General features: G+C 40.8%; 1 long non-coding RNA gene across 1 annotated transcript; it reads left to right on the top strand.

Annotated features, from left to right (window-relative positions):
- The first annotated feature begins 7,761 nt into the window (after positions 1-7,761).
- On the top strand, positions 7,762-9,153 carry LOC118177527. The gene is made up of 3 exons (XR_004755836.1): positions 7,762-7,901; positions 8,533-8,876; positions 9,016-9,153. It is a non-coding gene; the product is annotated as an uncharacterized LOC118177527 (long non-coding RNA).
- Positions 9,154-9,697: the final 544 nt, after the last annotated feature.

The following is a 9,697-nucleotide window of genomic DNA, read 5'->3' as shown; positions in this document are numbered from 1 at the left end:
CATCCAGGATGCTTTCTGTGGGCTCCGATCCAGCAGCAATCACACAAGTATCAACAAAACTCATGCCATGGACCTCACAAGGGAGATCCTGGCAGCAGAATATGGTCCACTAAAGATGTTATTGGGTTTTGCAGTTATTTTGCTCCTAGCTGTTTACAGCTGGTTATCAGTTGTGTATACCACTCCCATCATTAAATTAAGTTCTGATTAAGCAAATACCTCCTGTAGTTACCCAAAATCCAGCTTAGGTTGTGGTGTGGCCTTCATTAAGCTGTCCCACCTAAACTTGCTCCTACAGGGAATATCTATTATATCAATTCCTACCTTACTTGGGGGTGCTACAATCCTCACCTTGCGTGGCCTGGGAAGATCGCCTGTTTTAGTATAAATTTCCCCTCTCCGTATGGGTACAGCCATAAAGAAACCAATCCAGAAGCACAAAATGGAAAAGGTGTTTTATCATCATCATCATCATCATTACAATTATTTTATTGACAGCTCCTGCTAGCTTGTTTCGCCTTGGGAATGTGTGGTCCCAGATTTGACGCTCAGCTCCGATCGAAGAGCAGCAGGCTTCTTCGAAATGCTCCCGAAGACGACCTGGTTTCTTACAGAATGAAATCAATTAGTAATGAATTAGTAAGGCTGGCCAGACTTGGACGCAGAGAAGAGCAACGTTACTGCTGAATGCAGCCCTATACACGAGTCACACTTAGGCAGCTCTTGCTTCCTGCATTTTGTGGCTAATCTGATGACTTTGTGAAAAGATAAAGGAATCAGGGCCTGCAGACACCTTTGGCTCATTCTTAACAATCTCAAATGGCTGAAGTAACAGAAGAGAGGGAAGAATGCATAGTGATAAAAATGTTGCAGGGCTTTAGGAAGGCAATATTTCATCTGAATTGAATTAAGTGGGATGAATTTCAATTTGATATTTGTGGCACAACGTCTGACTTCATTGAAGGCAGCCTGCTTTATAAATTACATCGATTCTTTAGTTTCCCGGAACATGCTTTACTTTGTAATTGTGAGTGTGCGCTGTGGCAAAAGCAGATTTCAGTTTTCTCTTCAGCAGCAGACACACAGATTGCAGGAATAAAATAGGAGAAGAGCCAGAAATCCCCATCAGTGCATAGCAGATGCTTACCTGTGTATTTGCAGAAAAATTCTCAGCACAAACTTCTGAAAAAGAAAAATTACATATATATAAAGTCTGTATAAATGGTAGGAGCTGTTGCTAAATGTCTCATTTCTAAATTTCATCTGAAAATACTCTACACTGCCTCACTGTTGCATGAGAAAATGAAAAGCTACATTTTAGTTTCTTCTTCTGATTTTGGTGAGGATTCTTCTCTTAATGTGCAACATTCTTAGAGGGAGAGGATGCTCTCATTCACATCTAGCAAGCTGCTCTCTGCAAATCAAAAAGGAGAACACGTTTCCCTTCGAATGAACTTGGATGATCATCTCAGACCTATTCATTTGGGCCACATTTTTGGCAAAGATACAGATAATGAAGCAGACTTGAAGTATTTGGAAGTCGAAGTCAAGCACAAGCATAAGTGCTTTGCTGGACAGAGGCAGTTGAGGTATATGCAGAAAGCAAAGTTTAACAAAGACTGGAGTGAATCCATGCTACTGCATTAAAAATAGGAATCCTTTGCTTTCAAACATGTATTTAGTTTTTCTTAGCACAGAATTGGAACAGGAAAAGAACAGTATTATCTATCAGTCATATGGCCCTCAACCTTCTGGAACAGCACATGTTGTGCACTCTGTATATTTACCCATTAAAAAAGTCTGTAGATTCATTTTTTTTCTCTGACATGAAAAATGTTGATGGAAGCACTGAAGGATTAGACTGTCTCTGAGATTTGCTTGCTAAAGTAAACTCGAGCCAATACTGTAACCAGATCACATACTTGTGGTGGAGCAAAGTGACTAATTTAATTTTCAGCCACACTGAGAAGAAGCAGAAAGTGCACCAGGAAATAGCCCGAGCTTTCTTTAGTGTGGGAATGAAAACACATGTGGGACAAATGGGTCTGATGGGGTTTTTTGGCCTCATTTTACCTGTCTTGGCCCTTGGGATACATCATCCAGAAACATAGCTCAGAATGAGATTATAAGGGTTTTGCAGACAAATAATAAAATGGATTTCTATTTCTTTCTCATAGAGAGGTTCACCAAGTAACTGTAGGAATATTATTACACTGTGGAGTGGGCTTGGTTTGTTTTCCAAGCTTTTCCTCCAGTCGCTGCAGTTGATTTGGTTCTCTGTTCTCAGACACTGCTTGGAAAATAGAAAAGGAAGCAGTAATTGAACTGCAGTGCTATTGAGAGGCTGGCTCCAGCCTCTCCCAACTAGTCCAAGCAGGGAATCAGTTATTTATCAGCTGTGACTGTAAGTACAGGACCTCGTGGGGTTGTTCCTATCGCCAGTTCAGTTGTCACACCTAGCCCGGAGTCAGCTGCTAGGGGTGGGAGCGAAGGCGGTTCTAGCAATACACATAGTATTTCGCAGATCCTGCTGCCTGAAGGTGACAAGTGGTCTCTAAAGACATCACTTACTCCACATGATTAGAAGTCAGTGGTGAACTGTAATGCTGCGCATTAAGGGCTGTCTTACAAAGCAAACGTCTGCTTCACGGACCTGTGAGCAGCAAGTCGGATTTGGAGGCATGGTTGTCTTTTTTTTTTTTAATTTATTTTTTTTGGCAAGATTGTGATCAGATTTTACAAATTAATCCAATAATTTCCACTTAATGTCACTGTTACTATATTTTTGCTACAGTAGTGGCTGGACAACCAAAATAGCCCACCACCCTGCCATTGTACAAAGTGCTGAGCAAAACTCCCTGAAACAAAGCCCTGCCCCCCTTTAGTTTAGGAAGGGATGATTTAAAGCCAAAGCATCACACTGTGGTCACACCCCCACCAAAATCTTTTCTATCCTTGGATGCAGTTGTGTCATATAGCAAGAATTTTTTTGGAGTGCTAACATTTATCTGGAAGACTCCTCAGAGGATATTGTGTAAGAATTTGAGAGGCTTTTACCAACCTGAAGCTTTCATGCTGCTCGCAGAGTTTGTTGCAGCCCGGGGTTAGGCTGGGGGAAATGCAATCCGTCTGTTTCTGAATCTTGACATTTTTTTCAGGTACTCGACATAAAGACATTTGTCAAATGAAGACCTCAAATTTCATCTCCTTGCTATAAGCAGGAAAAGAGATCCAGGTGCCTGAAGATAAACCAGATTTTCCGGGTGTGGTTAGATGCAATGTTAAGTAAGTGGGAGAGAAAGAGCAGAGCTAGCCTGCAGCACCAACCTGTCTTTGCAACTCTCCTTCATTAAACACGTGTGCTGTGGCACTTCCAGTCACGACCGGGGCTCCACTTTTGTGCAAGCACATGGTAAGAGGCCCTTCTGCCTGGATAACCTCAGCAGTTCAAGTGCAGGAAGGGAGGAGAAGAGTACTGTCGGTCCCATTGCACTGGCTGAAGTGTGAAGAGCAGAAATGTCACATTTCTTGGCTGCGGCCATCCAGGCAGCTTTCAGCAGAATCAAGAACACACGTCCCTTGAGCCCAAGCATTTTTACTGCGAAGTCACAGGAGGTCAAGTTATAAAACATGCTCTTTTCCTCACCAGCAGTCCGTTCCCTTTTTCAAGCACATTTCTGCGTATACGCTAAAGAGGATTTAACTGCACAAGGCAGAAGTTTGATAATCATGAGAAATGGATGCTGAAAAGGCACTTACCAGCTTACTGTGCGTAAAGACAAGCATAACCACAAGTAAATGGGCTTAAAAATACAGACTAAGAGCACACAATGGATTTAAGGCAGATGGAAGTTAATGTATTCTTTTTTTAAGAAAAATCTTTTTATACCTGTATACAATAACAAACATCTCCTTCTCCCATAGCCCTCCCACTTGGACCAGCATTGCTGCCTGCTTTTCTTTGTTCTCCCTGCATCACAGAGATGGCACAGGGAGGTCAGTTCTCTTCCCTAAAGCTGCACAGCCACAGAATCAATGAGAGAATCCAAACCCAGTACGGCAACCTTTATAACAAGACTCAGACCAGCAAAACAAACCAGCCAGAGACCATGCATCACAAAAATACACATCCAAGTTCGTGTTTTATTCACTAACAGGGGAGACAGGACCATCCACACCAGGAAAGTTCTGACTTGCTCTTGTCTTTGAAAGATCTCTGGGAATACTCAAAATCTTTCCTTGCAGTATCTCTTTTGTACAAGATTGCCGTATATTAACTGCTGACCAAAACAATCATAAGTTCTAAAACATTTCAGATCAAAAATACACAAGTGGGATGCTGCTGCTTCATCAGAGCTCTCCCAACCACCAGGCAGCGTTTCACCAAAAGAAGTTCAGTGTTCTGCTGTGTTATTAGGAAGAAAGTACGTAGAGCAGTGGAAGATGGCTCCACTTGTATTTCTCCAGCAGCCATACAAGTCATTTTTGAACATCCTACTGTTTTTACAATGCAAAATTCTACTTACAGTAAGTGGGAACAAACTGAGTCACCCAGTTCTTGCTGTAATTTTAATACCCTGTTATTTGAATGTCCAAGCGTGAGTACAAATTAGTCTTCAAATTGCAGATGCTCTTCTAGAGCTTACAATGCTTACAAAAATACTTAGCTGAACATACAGAAAGTTACTTTCTTTGATTGCCAGTGCAAAGCCAGCATTTCACTGTATTCAGACAAAGACAGAGAAGGAACAAAATTCATCTGGCTTGTATGGATCTCTGGATTTCTTCTTATGTGATTTTCTTTTGTAATGTATTGCTTAGCTGCAATGTACTGGGGTGGGTATGGTGGGGGGATTGAGGGGGAGGAGAGATTTTCTGCTTTCCAAATAAATGTCCTTTAATATAAATAATAATATAATAAATTTATGTAGTTTGCATTGATGCCTTATCATTTCTTGCAGGGCTGCCCTGCATGCTCAAAATGTTATGCTACAAGCTCAGTGTTTTGGTTTTATTTTTGACAGTTCTTAAAGCATGACAAGACAGAGAGGATGAAGAGGCAGGACCTCTCTGGCAGACATCTGTTTTAGCACAGAGATCCTGTGCATGATGCAGTGACGCACCTCCACTTCAGACCAGTTGCCTTCCCTCTGGTGAAAGTAAGTGAATTTGCAGTTTCTCCCTGTCTGTAAACCACCTACTGAACAGACATCATTTTCTACTTCTGCACCATATTTTGAACAACTTTTATTACTATTTATCTTTTTCTTTTTTTCTTTGTTTCTTTTTCCTTTTCTTTTTCTTTGCTACTAACTATGTCTTAGGCACTTATACTCAATTTTGTAAGCTGTATTTTGCACTAATACAAAGTACAGCATGGTACAAAGTAATTCTTGATTTTAGATACATCTCATAATCTTTTGTCACATCATTAGATAAGGTTTGTTGCACTGAGTTACCTCAATAATTCAACTCTTGACAACTGGTAAGTTACATTTATGCTTAAGAAACTGAACCTTGTACAGTCAGTCTGAAGTAGAACCGGAGTGGGACCTGACACAAAGCAGGGCTGAATGGAGATGTCTGGATAAATCAAACCGAGGGCTTGTCCACCAAGTCCTAGAGCTTGAAATGCCAACCCCGTGAGGGTTTGTGTTCAGCCAGCTGGGCAAAGATGAGTTTGAGCTTAAACTGCATTTAAACGCAGGAGAGACAGTCTGCATAGTCACTTGCTGGCTGCAGTCCCCATCATTTTCAATTAAGTTGAAGTGGCTGTCTTCCATTCTCAAAACGCATCTGGACATCTAATTTCTGTTGATTTTCAGTGTCTGAGTTGTTAGCCCCTTTCTGAACCATCATAAATTCTGGTCCCATCTTGCATTAATACCTAATGAAGCCCTTTATTGTACAGTACTCAAGTGGCAAACTGTGAGCCACGTAAGAAACTGGACCGTCTGCTCTAAATGCTGGGTGATAAAATTCCTGTCAGTGATGGCATTCAGACCTTGGTTATGCCATTCTGGGCTCTGTGTACTGTATTCCTTGTTTGTTTTATGATAACAAGACAATCCAGAATCTGTGATGCCTATTCCCACACAGGGAGACTGCTCTTTCTGCCCCTCTAATGACTTCCCAGGGGTGGCGTCAGCCGTTCCATTCTGCTGTTCTAAAGGCTTCCTCCTGAAAGGATTATCTACTTTAATTAGCTGAAAATTAATGGAAGAAAAACATGTTCTTTGCAGTCACATCAATTTAGGACTTACCAGAAATTAATCAAATAGCTGGGAAACAAAACAAAACTTAAACTAATATTCTTCATGCAAAAACATCAGTTTGTATTTCCATACAAACAGCAGTTCGTATTTTCCAACATTTACCCTACCACCTTTAGCCTAAATCAACATTTCCAACATGGGTGGCAGGCTGTGCTACCTCAAGAAAGGGCAAGGCTTCTGATCTCAAGAATTTTAGATCTGGTCAGTATCTCCAGGTGGGAGATTTTGAGTTTTCTTCAAACCCAACCAAAACAGCGCAAGTGCAGATTACCTAAGTGGGTCTGGACTAAATTGCCTTGGTTTAATTTCTGCTGTCCTTTATAATAAAAAGGAGAAAATACGAGTATATTTTAGCAGAGAAAAGGAATGATGTGTGAAAAATAATGAAGTGCAGACCATGCGACAGATCCCATGCAGGCTCTCCAGGACTGACACAAGCTGTGAATGTTTGGCATTTCTGTGATTCAAACCACTTTTATTTAGCTTTCTAAGCAGCATAAACAAAAGACATTGACAGATTTAAGTTGAATCCTGCTAAATCTATGCCCCCATATCCAAGGCAGAATTGTCTAAAACTCTCCAGGACACAAGAAAATCCACAAGCATCCCACATATAAAATTCTCTTTACTAATGCTTTTTATAGAGTCCTCCCCTTGGTAGCTTATAGAGATTTCTTTGCTGATGGATTTTATGGAGACCTCTCCTTGGTAGCTGATTACCCATCACAGCACATTTGTCATTGCTGTGAGGCAGCACAGAATTGATGTCTTCATTACACAGACAGAGAGTTGTGCCCAGACAGGGGAAGTGGCACGCTCAAATTCCCTCCATCACAAAACTGGACGTCTTGGGATGTGTTAGAAAACTGAATTAACCCCCATATTCACTGAGAAGTACCAAATTATAGAGCAAGTCATCCAGACTACATATTCAAGATGCTACAAAAGCTTCTTTTAGAGGCACATGGGTGCAAATCACTTCAATAAAACGTTACAGCTTGTTGAGCTCTACAGAGAAGGATGGCTTTTGGCAGGACACACAGGTTTGGAAACACAACATCCAAATTTGCCTGTCTACCTGGGAGATTAAACTATTTTCACAGTTTGCATTTTGAATGCAGTCTGGATAACAATCAGAACCTTCCATGAAACAGCATGTGAATTTTTTAAAAAAGTAGTGCTTGAGCTTAAGTTCTCTCTAATCAGCTCTTATATTTTTAATAAGGGTAGTGAATTACGCAGAGGTCATGGCTATCAACTAGAAGCTTTTGTGACAAAACAGAGAAGTGACTCGCAAGCCTATGAGTCAAAAGGGCAAGAAGTGCTGTGTTCTGTGGCTGCTCTCTGCCCCAGAATCTCCAAATTGTTTTCCTGGGTGGCTTGCCTGAGACAATTCTGTCTTTCCCCTCCCAGAGCCCTAGTTGCTAAATTATCACCAGCTTTTTGTGATTTACAACAAATGACAGGAAGTGCTCTGTCATGTCTCAGTAAAACCACTGCATGAGTAAAAATGACATTGTGGAGACCAGATGTTTTAGAGGATAGAACCCAAAATGCAGTGTGTGGGTAATCAAAAAGTGCTGAGGATGAGGGTTTTCCTCCTCCTTTATTTCCTACACTAACAAGGTAATAATAGCTGCTAAGATTTAGTCATGTATGTGGATACAAAATTCCCTGCAGGTTAAAGCTTTTGAGCTGTTGAGTGTTCAGGTTGTCCTAGGTGCCATCCTGGTCCCTTGGTGGGAATGCTGGTGTAGGAGGAGCGGAGATTCTACCTTTCAGAGGAAAGAGGCAGTCCTGTGACAGTGCCAAAAATCTCCCTTATGGACTGGAATCCCAACTGTGGTAAGGGTCTACAAACACTTTAGAAACAAACAAAGAAATTCTGGACTGAAACACTGAGATTTAAAGATAAAAGTGATCTTGAGAGTGCAAGGAGAAAGCATAAAAAACCCCACCATATTTTTAGCTGCATAGTTAGCAGGATATCACAGAGAGCTAGACTTTGTATTTTATTGAAAGTTAATTTGTCTGGATCTAGTGCTTACAGCTGAGGATGGGAATGCTTTCATGTCTGACCAGGTCAGAGCTTGGGTTTCTCCTTAGCAGACCATGATCCAGATTCCCTCTCTCTCTGCACACCTGTCTCACTCACATCCTGCTCACAAGATAATAAGGAGGGTTTCTAAACAGATCTAATTGCAAAATGTAGAAATTGTTAGATTCATAAACTTGCTTTCTCTTCCTAAATCTGCAGAGATGCCAGCTGTGAAGCATTAATGAAGTACAAATTTGCCCAGTCATCAGACGAGGAATTTGTTTCTACTCTTAGCTGCATAAACTGCTATTTGCCTCAAGTTTGAAGCAATGCTGAGAAGCTTTGCACCTGACTTGACTTGAAAGTGCTAATAGCTATTCTAAAAGCAAAATCATCCCCTCTCCTGAGAGCTGTATGAGTATAAATCAAAGCCTGTGCCTGCTGTTGCTGCAACAGTGACAAAAACAAAATAGACATCTGGTGTGTTTCACTATAGTAACTTCTATGTTCAGGAGAACTTTGAAGTGCTTCAAGAATTTCTTCCTATAGTTATCTCACAACAGGTAAGAATTGTTTTTGTTTCTTTTTTCTTTTTTTCTTTTTTTTTTTTGAAATACTGTTTTCCAAATGCTATAAATTTGAAAAGCACTGCTGAACTCATTTTTTTTTCCCAACCTGGCTGTCTCTGCTGTTAAATTGCAGCAAGCTGCAGAAAACTGGATTAAATTAAAAGGGAAACCACATCAACGTAATCAGAAAATTAGTAGCAGTTGGATTCTTATTCGAACCACAAATGAATGAGTCAGGAACAACACTAGTGAAATTAATGACACTTTGGAGGTAATGGGTTGGTTTTTTTTCCTATCAAAACCTTTTAAAAGTATTAACTAAAAGGAAATCCTAATGATAAAAATATTCACGTTGTCCTAGGATGACTGAAATTCATCACAAAGTGATGAACAAAGGAAAGCTAGTTTTAAACTGAAAAAGTAAAGCATCCTGTTTCTTCCCAGCCCATATATGCACAAAACCAAAATCCTGACAAAAAGCATCGATAAGCATTTTTTCATTAATTCACATAGCGAACACCACAAAGGCAGATTTCAAACAGTTCTATAAGTATAACATCAAGCATATTATTGCATTTAGACCTGATATTTCTTTTTTTGGTCTATTTTTTGTGACAATGTAGACATCGGTATGAAGCTAAATACGCTGAAGCTTCAACCAGGGGATGTTGCTTTGCCTTCTGCCTGCCGAGTGCCACCAGGCAGCAGCTCCCTGCCTGCGGTGCTTCGTGGGCTCCCTCTGGCGGTGCCTTCGTTCCTCGCCCTTCAGCTCTCCTGCCTTCTTCCTTCGAGGCTTCTTCCTTGCTGAGCTCCTG

The sequence above is a fragment of the Oxyura jamaicensis genome, chromosome 22 (assembly GCF_011077185.1).
Source record: "Oxyura jamaicensis isolate SHBP4307 breed ruddy duck chromosome 22, BPBGC_Ojam_1.0, whole genome shotgun sequence".
In the NCBI taxonomy this organism is placed as follows: domain Eukaryota; kingdom Metazoa; phylum Chordata; class Aves; order Anseriformes; family Anatidae; genus Oxyura; species Oxyura jamaicensis.
Note: the sequence above shows the minus strand (reverse complement) of the source record. Positions and strands in the feature narration are given on the sequence as shown.